Below are 22,763 nucleotides of genomic sequence, written 5' to 3'. Positions count from 1 at the left end.
AGAAGGCAGCCAGAGGCAAGAGCAAGAACCAAGTAACAGAAACCAAAACCACTTGGCATCATCAGAACCCAGTCTGCCCACACTCCCACCCACAGGAAGTCCTGAATACCCCAACACATTAGAAAAGCAAGATTTTGAATTAAAATCACAATTCATGATTATGTGAAAGACGTACATAACTCCCTTAAAGAAATACAGGACAACAGATAGAAGCCCTTAAAGAGGAAACACAAAATTCAAGCAAACAGGTGAAGGAATTGAATAACACTATCCAAGATCTAAAAATGGAAATAGAAACAATAAAGAAATCACAAAGGGAGACAACTCTGGAGATAGAAAGCCTAGGGAAGAATGCAAGAGTCGTAGACACAAGCATCACCAGCAGAATACAAGAGATTGAATAGAGAATGTCAGGGGCAGAAGATAACACAGAAAACATCGACAAACTAGTCAAAGACAATGTAAAACAAAAAAGCTCCTAACATAATACATCCAGGAAATCTAGGACACAATGAGAAAATCAAACCTAAGATAGTAGGTATAGAAGAAAGCTAAGATTACCAACTTAAAGGGCCAGTAAATATTCAAAAAAATTGTAGAAGAAAACTTCCCTAATCTAAAGAAAGAGGAGAACATACAAGAATAAGACATGTAGAAGAATGCAGATCGATCCATGCCACACAAAGCTTAAGTCCAAGTGGATCAAGGACCCCACATCAAACCAGACACTCAAACTAATAGAAGAAAAACTAGGGAAGCATCTGGAACACATGGGCACTGGAAAAAATTTCCTGAACAAAACACCCATGGCTTATGCTCTAAGATCAAGAATCGACAAATGGGATCTCATAAAACTGCAAAGCTTATGTAATGCAAAGGACACTGTGGTTAGGGCAACCAGATTGGGAAAAATCTTTACCAATCCTACAACAGATAGAGGCCTTATATCCAAAATATACAAAGAACTCAAAAGTTAGATCAAGAGGGAGACAACAACCCTATTAAAAAAATGGGTTCAGAGCTAAACAGAGAAACTGAGGAAGAATGGCTGAGAAAAACACCAAAGAAATGTTCAACATGATTGGGGGAATGAATCAAAACAACCCTGAGATTTCACCTCACACCAGTGAGAATGGCTAAGATCAAAAGCTCAGGTGACAGCAGATGCTGGCAAGGATGTGGAGAAAGAGGAACACTCCTCCATTGTTGGAGGGATTGCAGACTGGTACAACCATTCTGGAAATCAGTCTGGAGGAGAAAATTGGAATTGAACTGCCTCAAACAAAAGATGCCCCCAACATATAAAAAGACAGCTCCACATGTTCATCGCAGCCTTATTTATAATATAGAAGCTGGAAAGAAAAGCCTTCAACAGAGGAATGGATACAGAAATGTGGTACATCACACAATGGAATATTATCAGCTATCAAAAACAATGACTTGAAGGGAAATTGAGGCAAATGGTTGAACTGAAAAAAATCCTGAGGAGCTAACCTAATCACAGAAAGACATACATGGTATGTACTCATTGATATACATAGAAAATGCTTGAGTTACCCTAGATGCCTAGAACAAATGAAACTCAAGACGGATGATCAAAATGTGAATGCAGATCGCCATGAGAGACACAGCCAGAATACACAGCAAACAGCAGGAAACCATGAACTGAGAACGGGACCCTGTTGAAGGAATGAGAAAAAAGAAAATACAGCAATGCCAACCAACCAGAGCTTCAGGGACTAAGCCACTCACCAAAGAAGAAGATGGACTGGACCCTGGACTCTGAGACTGCAAATGAATATCCTATAGCACCAGTGAAGCCCTGGGTCCTGCTAAGACTGAACCCTAGTGAAAAAGGGTTGGAATAAGGAAGGGAGGGGGAGGGGGAAAACGTGGAAAAACATTCAAAAAATAAGAAATAAAGTTAATAATTAAAAAAAAAAAAGTAGCCACAGAGCTTCAAACAGATGGGACCAGAAAAGAAATTCTTCCTGACATATAATAGTCAAAAGACCAAAAGAATAAAGCAAAAAAAAAAAAAAAAACCAAAAATTAAAAAAAAATTAAAAGCAGTAAGGGAAAATTGTCAAATAACATAAAGAAGGCTGACCTATCAGAATTATACCAGACTTCTCAACATAGACTATGAAAGCCAGAAGATCCTGCGCATATGTCATACAAACCCTCAGAGAACAGCAATGCCAGCCCAGGCTATTCTATCGAGCAAAACTCTCAACACAGAAGGAAAAACCAAGATATTCCATGACAAAACCAAATTTACACAATTCTTTTAACAAATCTTGCCCTACAAAATAGATGGAAAACTCCAACAAAAGGAGGGAAAATACACCATAAAAAACAAGAAAGTAATCTTCTTGCAACAAACCCAAGAGAGGAGAGCCACACAAACATAATTCCACCTCTAACAACAAAAACAAGAGGCAACAACAGTGCTTGTCCCCTAATATGTCTTAATATCAGTGGACTGAATTCTCCAATAAAAAGACATAGACTAACAGACTGGATACATAAAGAGGACCCAGCATTTTTCTGCATACAGGAAACATACCTCAGACATACCTTAGGCAAAGACAGACACTACCTCAGAATAAAAGGCTGAAAAACAATTTTCCAAGCAAATGGTCCCAAGAAACAAGCTGGAGTAGCCATTCATAAAGTAGGTTTTCAACCAAAAGTTATCAAAAAAGATAAGGAAGCACACTTGCTAGTCAACAAAAGGAAAATCCACCTAGATAAACTCTCAATTATAAATATCTATGCTCCAAACTCAGGACACCTATATTCATAAAGGAAACATTCCTTAAGCTCAAAGCACACTTTACAACTCAGGGACAGATTATGGAAACAGAAACTAAAGAAGACATAGTGAAACTAACAGAAGGTATGAGCCAAACTGATTTAACATATATCTATAGAATATTTCATCCTAAAACAAAAGAATATACCTTCTTCTTACCACCACATGTACCTTGTACAAAATAGAGCATATAATCGGTCACAAAACAGACCTCAACAGATACAAGAAGATAGAATTAATCATATGTATCCTATCAGATCACAATGGACTAAGACTGGTACTCAATAACAAACATGACAGAAAGCCTCATATACATGGAAGCTGAAAAGTGCTCTACTCAGTGATGACTTGGTCAAGGAAGAAATAAAGAAAGAAATTAAAGACTTTCTAGACTTTAATGAAAATGAAGGCACAACATACCCAAACTTATGTGACAGAATGAAAGCTGTGCTAAGAGGAAACATAGCTCTGAGTGCCTCCAAAAGGAAACTTGAGAGAGCATACGCTAGCAGCTTGACAGTAAACATAAAAGCACTAGAACAAAAAGAAGCAAGTACAGCCAAGAGGACAACATGACAGGAAACAAACTCAGGGCTGAAATCAACCAAGTAAAAACAAAAAGGATTATAAAAAGAATAAACAAAACCAGGAACTGGTTCTATGAGAAAATAAACAACATAGATAAAGGCTAAGCCAGACTAACCAGAAGGTGCAGAAAGAGTACTCAAAGTAACAAAATCAGAAATGTAAAGAGAGACCTAACAACAGAAACTGAGGAAATTCTAAAGAAATCATCAGGTCCTACTGACAAAGCCTATATTCAACAAAACTGGAAAATCTAGAGGAAACGGAAAACGTTCTAAGCAGATACCAGGTACCAAATTTAAAACAGGATCAGTTAAACCATCTCAACAGTTCCATAACTCCTAAAAAAAATAGAAGCAGTAATTAAAAGTCTCCCAACCAAAACAAGTCCAGGACCAGATGGGTTTAGTGCACAATTCTATCAGACTGACATAGAAGGGCTAATAGCAATACTCCCCAAACTATTCACAAATTAGAAACAAAAGGAACACTACCCATTCTTTTTCTGAAGCCGTAATTATACCTACACCTAAACCACACAAAGACTTAACAAAGAAAGAAAATTTCAGACCAATTTCCCTTATTAATATTGATGCAAATTTCTCAATAAAATTCTCACAAACCGAATCCAAGAATACATCAAACTGATCATCACAATCGAGTATGCTTCATTCCAGAGATGCATGAATGGGAAAATATAAGGAAATCCATCAACTTAATCCACTATATAAATAAACTCAAACGGGGGTAAAAATGATCATCTCATTAGATGCTGAAAAAGCATTTGTCAAAAGTCAGCACCACTTCACATTAAAAGTCTTGGAATGATCAGGAATTCAAGGTCCATACATAACCTTAGTGAAAATAACATACAGCGAATGAGTAGCCAATATCAAACTAAATGTATAGAAACTTTAAGCAATCCCACTAAAATCTGGGTCTAGACAAAGCTGCCCACACTCTCCCTACCTATTCATTATAATACCCAAATTCCTAGCCAGAACAATTAGACAACAAAAGGAGGTGAAAGGGATACAAATTGAAAAGGAAGAAGTCAAAATATCACTAATTGCAAATAATATGATAGTATACTTAAGTGACCCCCAAATTTTCTACCAGACAATTCCTAAACCCGATGAACAACTTCATCAAACTGGCTGGATATAAAATTAACTGAAACAAGTCAGTATTCTTACTCTAGTTAAAGGATAAACAGACTGAGAAAGAAACTAGGGAAATGACAACCTTTATGATAGTCATAAATAATATAAACTACCTCAGTGTGACTCTAACCAGGCAAGTGAAAGATGTTTATATGAAGAACTTCAATTCTCTGAAGATAAAAATTGAAGTAAGTCTCAGAAGATTGTCACGCCCACCTCGGCTGGCAAGGAAAATGCAACACAGTTGGATTCCTCTCAACAGCCTTTATTGCAGGACACCTTCATTGCTGATACTGGGACCCCGAGTGGCAAAGTCGCTCGCCTTATATACACAACAGAATGCTAATAATCTCTCAGGGATTGGTGGGGCACCTGTCACCCCACTATCACCCCACTACTTGTCCTCCAGGGATTGGCGGAGAACGAATCACCTCACCAGCATGGTACCGCCCCCTCATTAGCATATTACCAGCCAACTGACACTAGGTGCAAAACCTGCCCATGCGCAGTACTATTGTTCACCACAGGAGGGCGCCGTATCACACAGCTGCCCTGAGGAGGGGACAAGCCTGCACATGCTCAGTAAGTTGTTTACATTCAGACGGGGCTGGCTGTCGGCGACATCTTTACTTCGCCGCGCTGCTCTCTACAGAAGATGGATAGATCTCCCATGCTCATAGATTGGCAGGATTAATATAATAAAAATGGGCATCTTACCAAAGCAATCTACAGATTCAATGTAATCCCCATCAAAATTCCAACTAACTTTTTTATAGAGTTAGAAAGAACATTTTTTCAAATTAATTTGCAATAATAAAAAACCCAGGACAGTGAAAATTATACTCAACAATAAAAGGACTTCTGTGGGAATCACCATCCCTGACCTCAAGCTATATTACAAAGCAATAGTGATAAAAACCTGTATGGTTTTTGTTACAGAGACAGGCAGGTAGATCAATGGAATAGAACTGAAGACCCAGAAATGAACCCACCCACCTATGGTCACTTGATATTTGACAAAGGAGCTAAAACAATCCAGTGAGAAAAAGACAGCATTTTTAACAAATTGCGCTGGTTGTATTTGTGGTCAGCGTGTAGAAGGATGCACATCAATCCTTTCTTACTGCCCTGTACAAAGCTCCAGTCCAAGTGGATCAAGAACCTCTACATAAAACCAGAAACACTCAAACTAATAGAAGAAAATATAGGAAAAGCCTCAAATACCTGTGCACTGGCAAAAATTTCCTAAACAGAACACCAATGGCTTAAGCTTTAAGATCAAAAATCAACAAATGGGACTTCATAAAATTCCAAAGCACCTATAAGTCAAAGGACACAGTAGTTAGGACAAAATGGCAACCAACAGATTGGGAAACGACCTCAAGTAACAGCACATGCTGGTGAGGATGTGAAGAAAGAGAAATACTCCTTTATAATTGGTGAGATTTTAAACTGGTACAACCACTCTGGAAATCAATTTGCTAGTTCCTCAGGAAATTGAAATAATTCTACCGGAAGACCCAGTTATACAAATCCTAGGTATATACCCAAAATATGCACCACCATACTACAAGGACACATGCTCCACTAAATTCATAACAACCTTATTTGTGATAGCCAGAAACTGGAAGCCATCCAGTTGTTCCTCAATCAAAGAATGGATACAGAAAATGTGTTCCATTTACAAAATAGAATAGTGTTCAGCTATTAAAAACAAGGACATCGTGAATTGTGTAGGCAAATGGATGAGTGAGTTAATGCATACTCAGAAGGACATGCATGTGCTCACAGATAAGTGAATATTAACCAAAAAGTGCAGAATACCCATGATACCTCTATAGATTGTAAGAAATTAAACATGAAGGAAGGACCTTCCTTCATGAGGGTGCTTAAGATAGTTTAAAATTAGAATAATTCCTTTAGATTGAATTAAAATGTTGTTTAAAAATTAATATTTAAAGCCAATTAAAAATATTATACATAAATGCTTTAAACAGATTTTCCAAGTAAGAAAATTAACATTAATTAAAATTGTACCATTCAGAAATGTATGTTTGTATATAAGAAAATTAAAGCAGTGACCCCATGAACAACTGTAAACTGTGTTCTAAAGCACAGACTTAGAAAACCACAGAAAGTTTACTTTATTTAATATAGATTTTTGATGAATTTATATAAATTTCATATTTAAGCAGAAACTACCTTCATACATACTTATATCAAATATTTGTGAAAAAGAATTTATGTTAACAAGTTTTAAGAAAAGTAAGAGTGACATATATTGTAAATCATTGTATATTAAATGATTGTAATTATAAAATATACATTCTCCAAATGCATTTTAATTAGTTGTAGAAATAATGTCTGGTGATAATTATCACAATGCGATCACCCTTTAATGTCATCATGGCTATTTCTCTAATTTCTCTTTGAAGTACTGGATGATTTATTTCTAATATCTGTCCTTTTTCTAGGTCCAAGGTGAGAAAAAGTTACAGCAAACACATTTAGGGACCTAAGATCCAACAGTTGGTTTTAGTGTTGAGAACTTCATCTAATTAAAACCCACGCACTTCCGTAAACTAGTGAACTACTAAACTATTCTTTTTTAGGAGGGAATAGAGGGACTCATGATTCATTCTTACAGAAATTCTTTTTCACAAATAAAAACATTCCCTGTATAAAGAGCTGCCACTGCTTTTGTCATTCAGGAAGTGCTCAGCAGAGAGAGGATTTAATATAAATCTTTTATTAAAAGACAACTGTGGTTTAATATCAAAGGTAATATACGAAGTCTTTGAAGGAAGGAAGAATCTTAATCTTCATGGAATTTTCCAGATATATTGTACTTCCACCCCCCACTGACATTTTCCTGATATCCAATCCCATTTGGGAGAGGTCACATCACTTCTTTTAAACCACAGCCAAATAACATTGCCAATATTGTATTAATTTGTCTTACTATTACGCAAATCACCACTTTGTTTTCATGAGAAATAATGCTAATCATCTACATCTTTTCATATATTTCATTAATAGATGAAATATTTACCTATTTCTAAGTGAAAATTTGATATTTTGCACCTTTAATTAAAGAAGTATTTCAGAAAGAATTTATTGAAAAATGAAAAACAATGTAAAATAATGCTTAGGATCATCAGGTTTGGAAATATTAAACTAAATTAATTACTGAATCAATTGTATAGAAAAATACAAGGCTTAAATCAAATTTAGATTATTAATATTATCAAATGGTTAGTTGTTTCAAATGTTATACACGTACATAGATATAATATATGTAATTTGAATAACCATATGATATATGTTTAAATATAGTATTAATATTAGTATCATTCAGTCTGTATGAAAATAAGTTTTCTCATTTCAGACTAATACATTTTATGCATTTCATTTTTTATTTGTTTCTTTTGTTATCCAAAATATCCACTAGCAAGTGTTCATGCAAAACATTTAAAGTTTATATATTATTTTTAAAGGTAAAACATTTTAAACAAGTCACAAATATATAAACAAGAAAATGAGTCCAGAACTAATGTTAAATCATGAAGCAGAAAGCAATCATCCTGTATCACAGCTCATATTTACCTTTATCATTGAAGAACTCTAAATAATATATACCTTGGTACAGAAAGACATAGACACACAGAGAATGAGAATTGTGAATAAATCCAGGATTATAAAATAATCAAGAAAATATAATTATCATGCAGAACATGATTTCTCTTTTCTCCTTTGAATTCTGAATGTGTCCATGAATCACAAATTATTTTAAGAAGGAGCACACATGCACATCAATTTGAAGAAATAATTCATACTGTCATTCTCCTCTGAGAAGGTCAGTGTATCTTGTAATATATGAGACTGTTCACCACTCCAACCATAGCAAACTAAAAATAAGTATTTTACAACATACCGTTTTACTGGAGTTACACTTCCCAGACTTAAGTAAAATAATAAAAGAAAAACAGTGTCAAAAGTTATTTAAAAATTCTTAAGGAAACTATTCAATTAGTTCATCTTAGAGTCATTAGAGAAATATAACTATGACACACACATGTACATACACAATGCACATATACACATACACATGCACAAAAGTGGTTAATTTAAGGGATTAATTTTTGAAAGTAAAATATAAAAGCAACCCCAATACTTGCAGATGCAGATAGAGGAACCAAGCAGGGTACACAGTATAGCTGTGCTCTATGAGTCAAAATATAAGTAGAAAAATTAATAAAGTTCTGGTTCAAACTTGACTACACAGGTATTGTCTTCTATCTTTTTAGTTATTATTCAATTTCACAATGCACCTCTACCACAGCCCTCTCACCCTCCACTTGTCCCAGTTTTCTCCTCACATCACCTTTCTATCATATACCTTTAGAAAAGACAAGGTCTCCCAGTGCTATATACAGAACATACCATAACATGTCTCAATAAGTCTGGGCACAGCAAATGGATGATGCAACCCATTGGAAGCAAAAGATGATATGAATCTCTATCTGTCTGTCTGTCTGTCTATCTATCTATCTATCTATCTATCTATCTATCTATCTATTCCCACAAATTCCACCAGAGAATGCCTACAGCTCATGAACAACTTCAGCAGAGTGGCTGGATATAAAATTAACTCAAACAAATCAGTAGTGTCCCTCCATTCAAAGGGTTAATGGGCTGAGAAAGAAATTAGGAAAATACACCCTGCACCATAGTCACAAATAATATAAAAAATCTCGGTGTGACTCTAACTAGGCAAGTGAAGGATCTATACAACAACAACTTCAAGACTCTGAAGAAAGAAATTGAAGGAGACCTCAGAAGATGGAAAGATCTCTCATGCTCATGGATTGACAGGATTAAAATAGTAAAAATAGCCATTTTGCCAAAAACAATCTACAGATTCAATGTAATCTCCATCAACATTCCAACTCAGTTCTTCATAGAGATAGAAAGAGCAATTTTCAAATTCATTTGGAATAACAAATAAGCCAGGAAAATGCAAACTATTCTCAACAGTAATAGAGCTTCTGGGGAAATGACCATCCCTGACCTCATGCTCTACTGCGTAGCAATAGCATTAAAACAACAACAACAAAAAAAAACAAAACAAAACAAAACAAAAAAACATGTGGTATTGGTACACAGAAAAACATGTAGATTAATGGGATAGAATTCAAGACCCATATATGAACCTACCCGCCTATGGTCACTTGATCTTTGAAGTTAAAATCATTCAGTTAAAAAAAAAAAAAGACAGCATTTTCAACAAATTGTGCTGGTTCAACTGGCACTCTGCATATAGAAGAATGCACATTGACCAATTCTTATCACCTTAATCACAGCTCAAATCCAAGTGGATCAAGGACCCCTGCATAAAACTAGATACACTGAATCTAATAGAAGAGAAAGTGGGGAAGAGCCTTGAACACATGGCCACAGTGAAAATTTTCCTGAACAGAACACCAACGGCTTATGCCCTAAGATCAACAATCAACAAATGGGACCTCAAAAAAATTGAAAATCTTCTGAAAGACATAGGACCCTGTTGATAGGACAAAATGGCAACCTACAGATTGTGAAAAGATCTTTACCAACACTGCAGCCCATTGAGGGCTAATATCCAAAATATACAAATAATACAAGAAGTTAGACTCTAGACAACCAAATAACTCTATTAAAAATGGGGTACAGAGCTAATCAGAGAATTCTCAATTGAGGAATCTCGCATGGCTTTGAAGCACTTACAGAAAGGTTCAGCATCCGTAGTCATCAGGGAAATGCAAATCTAAACAACCCTGAGATTCTACCTCACACCAGTCAGAATGGCTAAGTTAAAAAACTCAGGTGACATTAGATGCTGTTGAGGATGTGGAGAAAGAGGAACAATCCCCCATTGCTGCTAGGATTGCAAGCTGGTACTCTGGAAATAAGTCTGGAGGTTCTTCAGAAATTTGAACATAGTACTACTTGAAGATCCAGCTATCCCTCTCTTGGGCATATAGTCAAAAGATGCTCCAACATATAACAAGGAAACATGCTACAGTATGTTCATAGCAGCCTTATAGTCAGAAGCTGGAAAGAACCCAGATGTCTCTCAACAAAAGAATGGATACAGAAAATGTGGTACATTTACAAAATGAAGTACTATGCAGTCATTGAAAACAATGACTTAATGAAATTCACAGGCAAATGGATGGAAATAGAAAATATCATCCTGAATGAGGCAACACAGTCTCAAAAGAGCATGCATAGTATATACTCACTGATAAGTGGATATTAGTATAAAAGATCAGAATAGCTATTGTACAAATTAGAGAGTATATGAAGGTCAACAAAAAGGAAGACGAAAGTGTTGATGCCTCTGTCCTACTTAGAAGAAGGAACAAAATGATCATAGGAGCTAGAGAGTGGAAGGCTTATGTGAAATAATATGATATGTGGAAAGTGTTTTCTCAGATAAAAATGTTTAATTTTCATTAAAGAAAGTTATGAAATAGAAAATATGAGTGAAATTACACAGAATAAGCAAAGCATTTGATATTAGCCAAAAGGTTGTACAAGGAAGGGTAATGATTCAGGATTATTAAATATGTTTGGCTTTCAACATTATATTTTTTTTAAAAATCCATCAAACAAATAAACAAAACATTTAAATTTTAAATTAGAAACATTGTACAAATCTCAGAAGTTTTAAACTGCGTATAAAACACATCTATGCCATTGTGTTCACTGCTGTGACAATATAAAGTACTACACATTAGGAAAAATTCAAAATGCCTAATAAATAATATAAAAAGGAAAGATGGCTACTCAAACAGCATCAACAGACTAAGAATTTACTTTTTTTTTTTTTTTTTTTTTTGGTTCTTTTTTTCGGAGCTGGGGACCGAACCCAGGGCCTTGCGCTTCCTAGGCAAGCTCTGTGCCACTGAGCCAAATCCCCAACCCCGAATTTACTTTTTAAAATAGAGATAGAACTTAATAAAATAAAATAATTTTATATTCATCTCATGAGATTTTTTTCCCCAAAGTAGCAATACCATAGGAAGAACAACAATATCAACCAAACAGACCCCACCAGAACTCCCGGAAACTAAACCACCAACCAATGAGTACACATGGAGGGACCCATAGCTCCAGCCACATATGTAGCAGAGGACGGCATTGTCCAGCATTAACAGGAGGAAAAGCCCTTGGTCCTGTGAAGCCTCCTTTCCCCAATGTAGGTTAATGCCAGGGCTTTGAGATTGGAGTGGTTGGGTGGGAATGGGAGCATCTTCATAGATGCAGGGGGAGTAACAGGGAGTATGGGAGAGGGGAAAGGGAATAACATTTGAAATGTAAATCCATAAAATATCCAAGAAAAATAAATTAAAAAAAGAAGTTAGGGAAATGACACCCTTCGCAAGAGCCACAAATAAAATAAAATACCTTGGTGTGACTCTAACCAACAAGTGAAAGATTTTTAAAATGATGATGATGATGAAGAAGAGGAAGAAGAAGAGGAAGAAGAAGAAGAAGAAGAAGAAGAAGAAGAAGAAGAAGAAGAAGAAGAAGAAGAAGAAGAAGAAGAAGAAGAAGAAGAAGAAGTGAAAATCTGTTAAGCGTGCAGCACAGAAGCCATGTTATATCTAATTTCTAACAACCAGTCAAGAGTAATGATAAAGAATAGATTTACATCAGAAAGTAGACAACAATGAAGAATTACCTCTGAAGGATACAAAGTAAAATGTCACAAAACTCCTAAGACACAACTTTTAAATTCACACAGGTGCCATTGAGCTCAGAGATAACCTTCTATAATAAGAAATGACAAAGATGGAGAGAGAGAGAGAGAGAGAGAGAGAGAGAGAGAGAGAGAGAGAAGGAAGTAGACTTCATAAAAATTCAAGCCTATCTGCTTTGTGAAACACAATGCCAGTAAAATGATAAGCTTACAATTGTACCTGTGAAGCATTATAGAAAACCCAACCACCACCTAAAACTAAGTAATGATGAACTAACTGGGTCCATTTTAAAACCTATTAAAACATTTAGCAAAACAAATGGACAGTAAATTGCTCAAACAGGTTAAGATATACGTAGTACTATGTAGATGCAATAGCAAATAATTTTGTGGCACAAGCTTAATCAATTATGTCCAGCTGTTACCCAGTGTTACTGGTAATGTAAATAACATATATGTTTATATGTCACAAGTACATACAAGGTATACTTGGTTCTCACCATGTTGGAATTCAAAACAGCAACAGGTGGGACTTATGGACCTAATAGAGTAGTAATATATGATAACTTATCATTTTCAGAAATGTTTTAACAATAAATCTTGACTTCTGTGTATCTTTTTTTCTGGACAGCGATAGGCACCATGTATATAGTATGTAAAGAGTGATCTTTGAGCCATCTCTCCAGCCCCTGATAAATGTTTTTGATGTAGTAGACTTACCTTTATTCTATGATGCCAACTGATACTATCAACTATATACATGTACAAATTTATATTCATCATATAACTCTCCTATCTTTAAGTATTTGTATGATGATATTTGTGTTAAGATATTTTCAGTTGCTCCAAAATATGCTTGAATGAATACTTTTTTTAAATGTAGTCTTGATATAGGTCACTCAAAAGTTCAAATTATGCAGGTCACTACTACACATGTTTTAGAACAACTAAGAGCAAGAATTTAAGTGCTAGGTAAAGGTATGGATGGGAGAATTTGGATTCTCATCATTGCTGTGATAGTAGAAAATGGTATCATCACATTGCATAAGTCCTTGGTAATTTCTTATCAAAAAGTTCAAGGATCCAGAGAATTTGTTTCTCGACATTTAAACAAAAGTGTAGGAACTATATAAACACATGGTTGTAACCTATGATGTTTGTAGCAGCATTGATAATTGCTTTTAATACCAAACTGTATAAAATTTTATAGTCAAGGTGTGCAAACTTTAATGGTTTGGTTCATTCCAACTATTAAAATTATGCAAGAATTAATGTGCAAAGAGAACCCAACATTTAGCTTTAAGTGTTCTTTAACTGATTCACACAATGGTGGCCCATTTCATTTGCTGAGTTTTCTTTGTAGAATGCAACTAAAAGAGTACCTTGAAGTGGACATTTCTGGTTTCTTTGGAAAGTCCTTTGTTTCATGGAATATTTTTCTGGAAGCTATCTTGTGAGAGGATGTTTTGTCAAAGTAGACAAGTGAAGGGGCATGTGATGTTTTGCTGGAGTAGACATTTAAGACAGCACGTGATGCTTGGAAACAGTATAAATGGAGTCCCACAAACAACTAAAGGATGTTCTTACATTGCTGCAACATCCAAGTCCTTGCTGGTCTTGGCTGACTTTTGTGGATATGAAACACTTTTCTGATCTGGTTCCCACTTCATAGAAAAAAATCACAAAAGAACTTCTTGTGGTATTATGACTGGTTCTTTTTTTTGGATTTTTTTTATTTATATTTCAGATGTTATTCCCTTTCTCTGATTCTTGATGCTTCTACTGACGTGTGCTGATGTTTTGAAGCCTTGAGGTTTATGCTGGACCTGGAAGCTGCTACTGATACCTGTTTGGAGTTTTCTATTGGACTGGACTGCCATTGCTAGTTACTACTTTAGGTTTAGTGTTTGCTATTGGACTGAACTTCTGGTATCCTGACAATGAAGAGTAGAATTGCCATAAGGTACTTCTAAGTAGTTACACAATGCATTTTCAATAAACCTTCTTTTTCTCCAACCTCTTCTGGTCAGTGAACAAAAATAAAGTTTGAAGTGTTTATTTTCAGTTGTATAAAATAATAAAAGTATTCTTCGATTATGTTGGGTATTAGCCCTCTATCAGATGTAGGGTTTAGTAAGGATATTTTCAGAATTTGTTAGTGGCCATTTTGTCATATTGAGAGTACCATAGAGAATCTTTTCGATTTCAGGAGGTCCCATTTGTCATTTATTGATCATAAAGCCTGAGCTATTGTTATTCTGTTCAGGAAAGTTTTCCATTCAGGAAATTTGTCCCTGTGCCAATGTGTTTGAGGCTATTTCCCACTTTCTCCTCTATTAGATTCAGTGTACATGGGTCTATGTGGAGAATCTTGATCCATTTGAACTTGAACTTTGTAGAAGGAGATAGTATAGATCAATTTTTACTCTGTTACAGTTTACCAGTTAGACCAGCATGATTTGTTAAAGATTGTCCTCAACAGAAGAATGGATACAGAAAATGAGGTATATTTATACAATGGAATGCAGTTCATCTACTAAAAACAAAGGCATCATAAAGTTTTCAGGAAAATGGGTGGAACTAGACAATATCATCCTGAGTGAGGTACATACATGGTGTATACTCAATGATAAGTGGATATTGGCCAAAAAGTTCTGAATGCCCATGCTAAACTCACAGACCATATGAAGCTAAAAAAAAGGAAAGCCCAAGTGTGGATGCTTCAATCCCACTTAAAGGAGAAACAAAATAATTACCAGGAGGAGAAGGAAGGAGGAAGGAGGAAGGAAGAAGGGAAGAGAGGGAGGAGGAGGGAGGGAGGGAGAGAGAGAGGAGAGAGGAGAGAGAGAGAGAGAGAGGAGAACAATATATTAATACAATAAAGGTTGGATAATATTGCAAAAACACTATGTCATATTCTATACAAGCATATTCCATGTCATTGAATAGTATTTTGATTTAATTTACTTGCTATAAGGCATTTCAAACTAAATGCAAACTTGAAAAGCTTGAAAACGATACAAGATTTTAATACTTAAATATATTCCAATTTCTCTCTACCAAGATGATAAAAATAATATCCATCTCAAATAGGTCACTGAAGGCCAAATGAGTTAAATTATGAAAAATTTGTAAGCAGAGTCATATAGGATTGAAGTTTATTAATACAATAAGCCTTCATTGTGTATCATCCAGGAGTAAACTATTGCTGATTCAGTACCAAAAGGATATCATGAGTTTATGGATTTGGAAGGAGAACCTATAAATCATGTACACATATGTTAGGAAAAGAGAAGTCCAGATATTAGGATTGTGAAAGTCAACAGAAGTTAAGGACATTAAACAGACAGATAATTTCCCAAACTACCTAGTTGAACCCTAAAATTAGCATAATCCCTACAATAGCCAATAAATACTCTTATTTGGTTGTTAGTAAATATCAGTAATGGGATGAAAAGATGTTAAATTTTTCTTTTATACCTGTTAACAAACACAAACAGATATGCATAACCCAACAGCATGAAATAAGGTCATATTGTGTATAATCCTAGATATGGGACTAAAGGCAAGTGATAATGGAAGGTATATCTTTGTTCCGGTGATAGCCTTTGATAATTAGGATGTGGTAGAGATCATACATCACATAAAAATGCACATATATGGAGAATTATCCAGTATCCTCTATATTGTTTTGGAATATATGAGGGATAACAAGATAGATATTTTCTATATAAACTTCTACCTTTGTATGTCACATGGCAAATATGTGGTTATATAGTTATTTTTGGATAAGATGTTTTACTTGAGAAGTTGAAGAAATATATTTAAAATAAATATATTTTATCATCCTTCTGTAACCCTGATTCACAAAAAGAGAACATTTTATAAAGAAATCTTTCTTTCCCATTATGGCCAAATTGGTTTGCCTTTTTTATACTGCCTAGACAAATGTGATAACATAATGTTTAAGTATTTCCATGAAATGTAAATACATTCACTGGAATAAAAGCTTCAAGGACTGCTTATACTTATGCTTTGCATGTATTTCCAAACTTAGTGATACTAGCAATGACTTCAGTACAAAGTAATACACAAGGAATTAGTGTTAAAATCTAAAAAGAAATACGGGTAAACTGTGTCCAAAATGATGTACACTGCAATTGATGTGGACAAAGAAAAAAGAAAAATGGACATATCAACTTTGAGATAGTGACAAATTCAAAAATAACCAAAATTTCCTGAAGGGAAACAGGAATAATGAAAGTATGTTGCAAATCTTAGAGAACTACATTTTAAAGTTTCCTTTCTATTCATAGAGTTGTGCAAATATTTGAAAAAGGGATGATAATGTGTACATTTTTTCTAAGTGAGTTTTATTAGAGCTCCTTACAGGAATTCTGTGTAACAGGAGACATGACTCAAATGACTCAAAGACAGCTGAATCACCAAAAGCTCATGCCAGCCTGTGTGACAGTTCACATAAGGTGGAAATCTGTAGTGAGCTACACAACTGGCAAACACCTTACAGGATCAAGGACTGTTGCTTTCAAACAGCTTAGTTGTTCTGAGCAACTTGCATATTACTTGGGAAAACTTCACTGCTTTTCGGTAGCTCATCTGATCTACATGGCTCTGCTGGTCTGCATACTTTTTTTTTTTTAAATTAACTTGAGTATTTCTTATTTACATTTCGACTGTTATTCCCTTTCCCGGTTTCCGGGCAAACATCCCCCTAACCCCTCCCCCTTCCCTTCTATATGGGTGTTCCCCTCCCCATCCTCCCCCCATTACCGCCCTCCCCCCAACAATTACGTTCACTTGGGGTTCAGTCTTGGCAGGACCAAGGGCTTCCCCTTCCACTGGTGCTCTTACTAGGCCATTCATTGCTACCTATGAGGTTGGAGGCCAGGGTCAGTCCATGTATAGTCTTTGGGTAGTGGCTTAGTCCCTGGAAGCTCTGGTTGGTTGGCATTGTTGTTCATATGGGGTCTCAAACCCCTTCAAGCTCTTTCAGTCCTTTCTCTGATTCCTTCAACGGGGGTCCCGTTCTCAGTTCAGTGGTTCTGCATACTTCTTGAAAGGTCAGTATGTCTATGATTGTCTCTAAGCAGTTTTTATTCTTCAATATAAGAGTGGCAATATACGGGTCTAGTAAGTGTCAGTGTGGAGGACTGCCTCTCTTAAAGATTTATACATTAAGGAGATTGCCTTTAAGATAGGCAGTTTTTCCTATTGTCACACACCACCTGAAGAGGAAAATAATGTTGACAAGAACCTTTGATCAAAGCCATTTCAATCTCAAAGTTCATTCTGGCATGGTGGTAGTGACATTTATTTTTTTAATATTTGATCAAGCAAAGCAAAGCTAATGCTTCCTTGTGCTACATAAAGAAGTGATACGTACTATAGTTAATCAGACGAACATGACAGCAATGAGTGCTTTTTGCATCAAGAAAATTTGTTTTGAAATGCTAAGAGATATCATTCATTGGACATGTGCATAGGTATTTTCCATTGTTCAAGATGGCTTTACCATGCAGGAAGCTCAGAAACATGGAAAGATGCATTGAAAAAAGGCATATATGTTGTAAGTAGCTGAGTTGCAATAGTAGAACTGTGGAATCAATTTTAGAAATGTGTCTATGTTGCTATACTCTGTCAATAAGCATTTTTCATTCTCCATATAGAAGCACATGTACAAACATGATCACAAATGTATATAAAATTTGAAGGGATACTATGCAGAAAAGAAAGATATTTTTCTTATGTTTAATTTTGTAAATAGTAAAATGTTTATTCATAGTAAGGACTATGATTATATCTTTTGAAACTTGAATCCTTTCTAAATATATATACTTTATACAGTTTTTACATTTTTAGTAGGAAAGAAAATAAACATAAACATCGTAAGATTTAGTTCTGCAGCTGGTAGGTGCATAATCTTATTTCCTCTGAGGAATAGTAGCATGATATATGGGTGTTTCTTGGAAATTAGTTTATAAGGGATGGAAAGTTGATTTTTTACAGAATACAATAACAGCCAGATCCAAACTGCTGACAATAAAAGATTTAAAAATATATGCAAACATTTTCTGTCAACTTCAATGAGTTTTCTTTTATATTTTTCATGTAATGATATATTTGTTTCTCTTAGGGTAGAAAAGCAACACTAACTATATCTATTTAGGTTATGATTGCTGTATATTTTCATTGTATTGAAATAGATATCAAAATATTAAGAGTAATAAAATATGAGTTTGAATAGCTTCATTTTATCAGTTATACTTCAAACATATTATGTATACTTAAAGAATGAGAAAGGGTTTTTTTATTTTCTTGACATCTATTTATTTGTGCAATATAAGCTATTGCTCCATATTGTTAAGTTAAAATATTACATTTTGCATGTACAAGACAGTAGAGACTGGTATACAAAATCGTAACATCAATCATAGTGTTTAAATTTATTCTACTGTGGTTTCCACATTAGGACCCTCTAAAGCTTCACTGATATTATACAACCAAACAGTATTTTGGAACAGCCACCTTCATTAAACATTCTTATGCATGTTTTGAGGTCTATTTGCGATTAGGTAGACACAAGAACTACAATTTCAAGATCTACCTTCTACAATGTTGACATTTGAGTGAAAGGACAAAGAATGTGTGCTAAATGGGAATTTCCTTCCAGACTTAATGGTTTATGTTTATCGAGACTTATACTTTTGGGATGCTCCTTTTCTAAGGGACAACTTTCATGTCAATAATTAATATAATCATCAGATGTTGATAAAGTTCTAATAATTAAATTTAATGATAAATGTATTATCTGTTATTAAATGAAGACTGACTCTAAGCATATGTCATATATATCAACCTTTTAAATAAAATGATTGTCTATTTACACAGCAACCAATATAATACAGCAATTACATACAAGAACATGAGCTATAGAATCTTGGAGGACTGTAAAGTTTGATTTCCTGTTTAACAAAGTGATCGGCCCAATGTGTCATTGAATTCATTCTGAGAAATATCTTGCATACACCGTTGGAAATGGGAGTATGGACTACTCTCATTTTGCCCATTTTAATAGAAAAGATTTCCTAGTGTTCAAACAGTTTATTCAGTAGAGCATGAGATTCATAAAAATGATTCCCAGTTATCATAATGCTCTTCTATTTAGTTAGGAATGCCTTATCCTTACTATTTTATGTCTGGTTAATGTGGTCTTTGATACTACACAAGAATTACTCTCATGCCTTTCCTACAGTGAAAATATTTACTGATTCATATATGTGTTTGTGTGTGTGTATATATATATATATATACACACTCAATACTGTACATTTCAGTGTATTCCAAAAATACATCTCAGAGAGAGTGGCAGCATTGCATGGATTATCATAAAATCTTCTTTCTTCATAATCATTCACTTAAGATGAAAACACCTGGAGACTTTTATCTCATCAGACATTACATTGACTTTCATATGCAGAAAAGAGAAGACAGCCATATTTTTCTCAGCTTAACTTTTTGAGCTGTTTCCAGGATTGAAACCAGTAGATCAATTTAGTTATCAATGTTTGACTAAAGATCTATTAATTTTGTTGATGATATTTTTCTATCATAACTTCGTTTTGATCCATTTCTAAAATACTTAGAACCAGCTAGGAATACAAGTTACATTTCAGAGTCTTCAGATTAGACAGGCATCATGTGAAATTATCTGAAGATAAATAAGCTGTTGAAACTAAAGTCATTACTTTTGAATGAAAATAGCGAGTTCTTGGGCTTTCACTCTTAGCTGTGTCACTAAAGCTTGACTATAAATATTTATATAAAATGTTTAACAAAATAATTGTCATGTGTAAGATATGGCATGATATTATTGAGGATTTAATGATCCTGATGTTGAAATTACATATATTGCTATAAGTAAAGTGTCAGAAATTCATGAAAATTGAAATTCATGAAAAAATATTATCTTTTCAGGAGTACCACATGGCAAAATGAAACTAAGCTAAATTTAACAAAGGAAAAGATTAAAAAATATCGATAGAATTTCCTAAAACTCTTATTTATAGTCATGTGAGATTAAAATTAAAAGTATCTTAATGAATATTAAGTTGGAAACAAAGATAAGGTGATTCACATAATTTTTAATGGGAGGGGTTTTCTGATAAACCACTAAGCCATTGTACTGTATATCACTTAGCAAGGCTCTATTTATATTTTGCTTGTTTTAAAAACACAATGCTAGGATATGATTAAAATAAATGTGACTGGCAAATTATACTTATTTTACTATACAAGCTTATATTGCCACCAATATCTATGATGCTATTAGCAATTTATAAGGGCTGGGATAGAGGTAGTTATTTAAACATATTGGTCCTTCTAAGGGCATAATACTCCAGTGGAAAAGCACACATGCAAAAGCAGTTGGGCAGCAAAAAGTATATGTGATGATTAAAATAAAGAACACAAGTTGAGTGGTGACGTGTATATCCAGTAGGAGTTGGGGAATATGGTTCAGTATTTAGTCCAATAGTCTAAGAAACTAATAATTTTTTAAAAAGTAAATATAACTCAGTGAAAACATTATCACCAAAGTTATAAATAATATTTTAGTTACTGATTTCATATTGAAAAAAGTCAGTAATGGAGTTGAGGAATGTCTTCAGTCAAGAGGGCATGCTCTATAAGGATTATCTGAGTGTAATCCTCCTCAGCAATCACATGAATGCCCATGCATTGCTAATGACAGATGGAGAGAAGAAGCTCATAACAGTTAAATGCTCAGCCATTTTAACCAAACTCTAATTGTCCAGTTCATTGTGAACCCCTTTCTCAGGTCAGCGAGGAAGAAAGCAGTAAAGCATCAGGCATCAGCAAGCTCAGGTCAACCTCCCTCTCCCTCTTCTTCTCCCTCTCCCTCTCTTTCTATTACACACACACACATACACACACACACACACACACAAACACACACACTCACACACATACACACACACTCACAGCAATTATCCACGACTGTGTGAGAAACTTGGGATATACATTGTTGCCACTAGAAAAAAATTATACTCTAATTGTTCGAAAAATCTTTTTTTATTGGATATTTTATTTATTTACTTTTCAAATGTTATCCTCTTTCCTGGTTTCCCCTACACAAACTCCTTATCCCATTCCCCCATCCCCTGCTTCTATGAAGATGCTCCCCCTGATACCCACCCATTCCCACGTCACCACCATGATATTCCCCTACACTGGGTCATCAAGCCTTCACAAGACCAAAGGCCTCTCCAACCATGTTCGAAAAATTCTTAGTCACTTCTATGCCTTTAGCTATTCAAAGATCTCTACAGGAATGTTCTCATCTTAGCTAAATTATATGTAAATTAAAAGCAAATTTCATTTTTATACATAAGAATTTTATTGTTGGGTTTGCAAAATAGTCCATGCCATCCCCAAATAAAGGTTTCAGAAGAATATGTTTTAGAATTATCAAACAATGAAATAAAAAACAAAATATATTAAAATCAAATAACATGTCAACATGTACCAAATCTTTGAGGTTTTGTTATGTTTGCAATCTAGCATTAAATATTTGTGATAATTAGAAACACTTAAGCTATGGGAAATGCTGTGTTAATTATAACTTATGATAGTAATATACAATGTTTTTATTATGTTTTAATATTATTTATTGTGATCCTTTAAAAGGACATACATATAAGCTGAAATATGATTCAAATTACATTACATTTTTCCTGTTTAAGTCTATCAAACTGACCTTTACAAATCCCCATTCTACATTTATGTCTTCTTCTTAAATATTAACTTGAAATATTCTTTACATTTTTACACAGGTTTACAGTCAAATAGGATCATATCTATCAGTTTTCCATCGTACATCTGCACCCAGTTTGCCCGTTCTCAATTTTACATCTTTTGTTTTTAATAACCCAATAAGTTTAATTAGTGCTTATCCTATATGCAAGTATATAATGTCATCCATTGGAACATGGGATATCTACCCTTATCCAGATATGAAAAACGTAAGTATTTTTTCTTCCCCAGCAGCTATAGACTACCAATAACGTCTGCTATAGAAGGGTTGGTGCTTGGGATACACTCTGCATTTATGCTGGAATTTTCACATTCTGTCAGTCACCCCCCCCCATCAAATGTATTTATTGACTAAGTTTGACTTTTGTAATATCCATATATTGGTCTATATTTTCCTGAGGAATAGAAATTTCTTCATATATTACAGGTAGAGTGTCATGTAAAACGTAGATGTTAAGCACCTATGTTTTTTAGTTGTATACATTGGAATTGAGCTCAATATATCTGCATTTTGATTTTTTTGTGACTTCTGTAATGGTTTCTTTGTGTTTCAAAGAGAAGATTATTTGACAATGGGTCAAGAAGACAGTTATTTTAC

Source organism: Rattus rattus, chromosome 3, assembly GCF_011064425.1.
Source record: "Rattus rattus isolate New Zealand chromosome 3, Rrattus_CSIRO_v1, whole genome shotgun sequence".
Lineage (NCBI taxonomy): Eukaryota > Metazoa > Chordata > Mammalia > Rodentia > Muridae > Rattus > Rattus rattus.
This window is presented reverse-complemented; position numbering follows the sequence as displayed.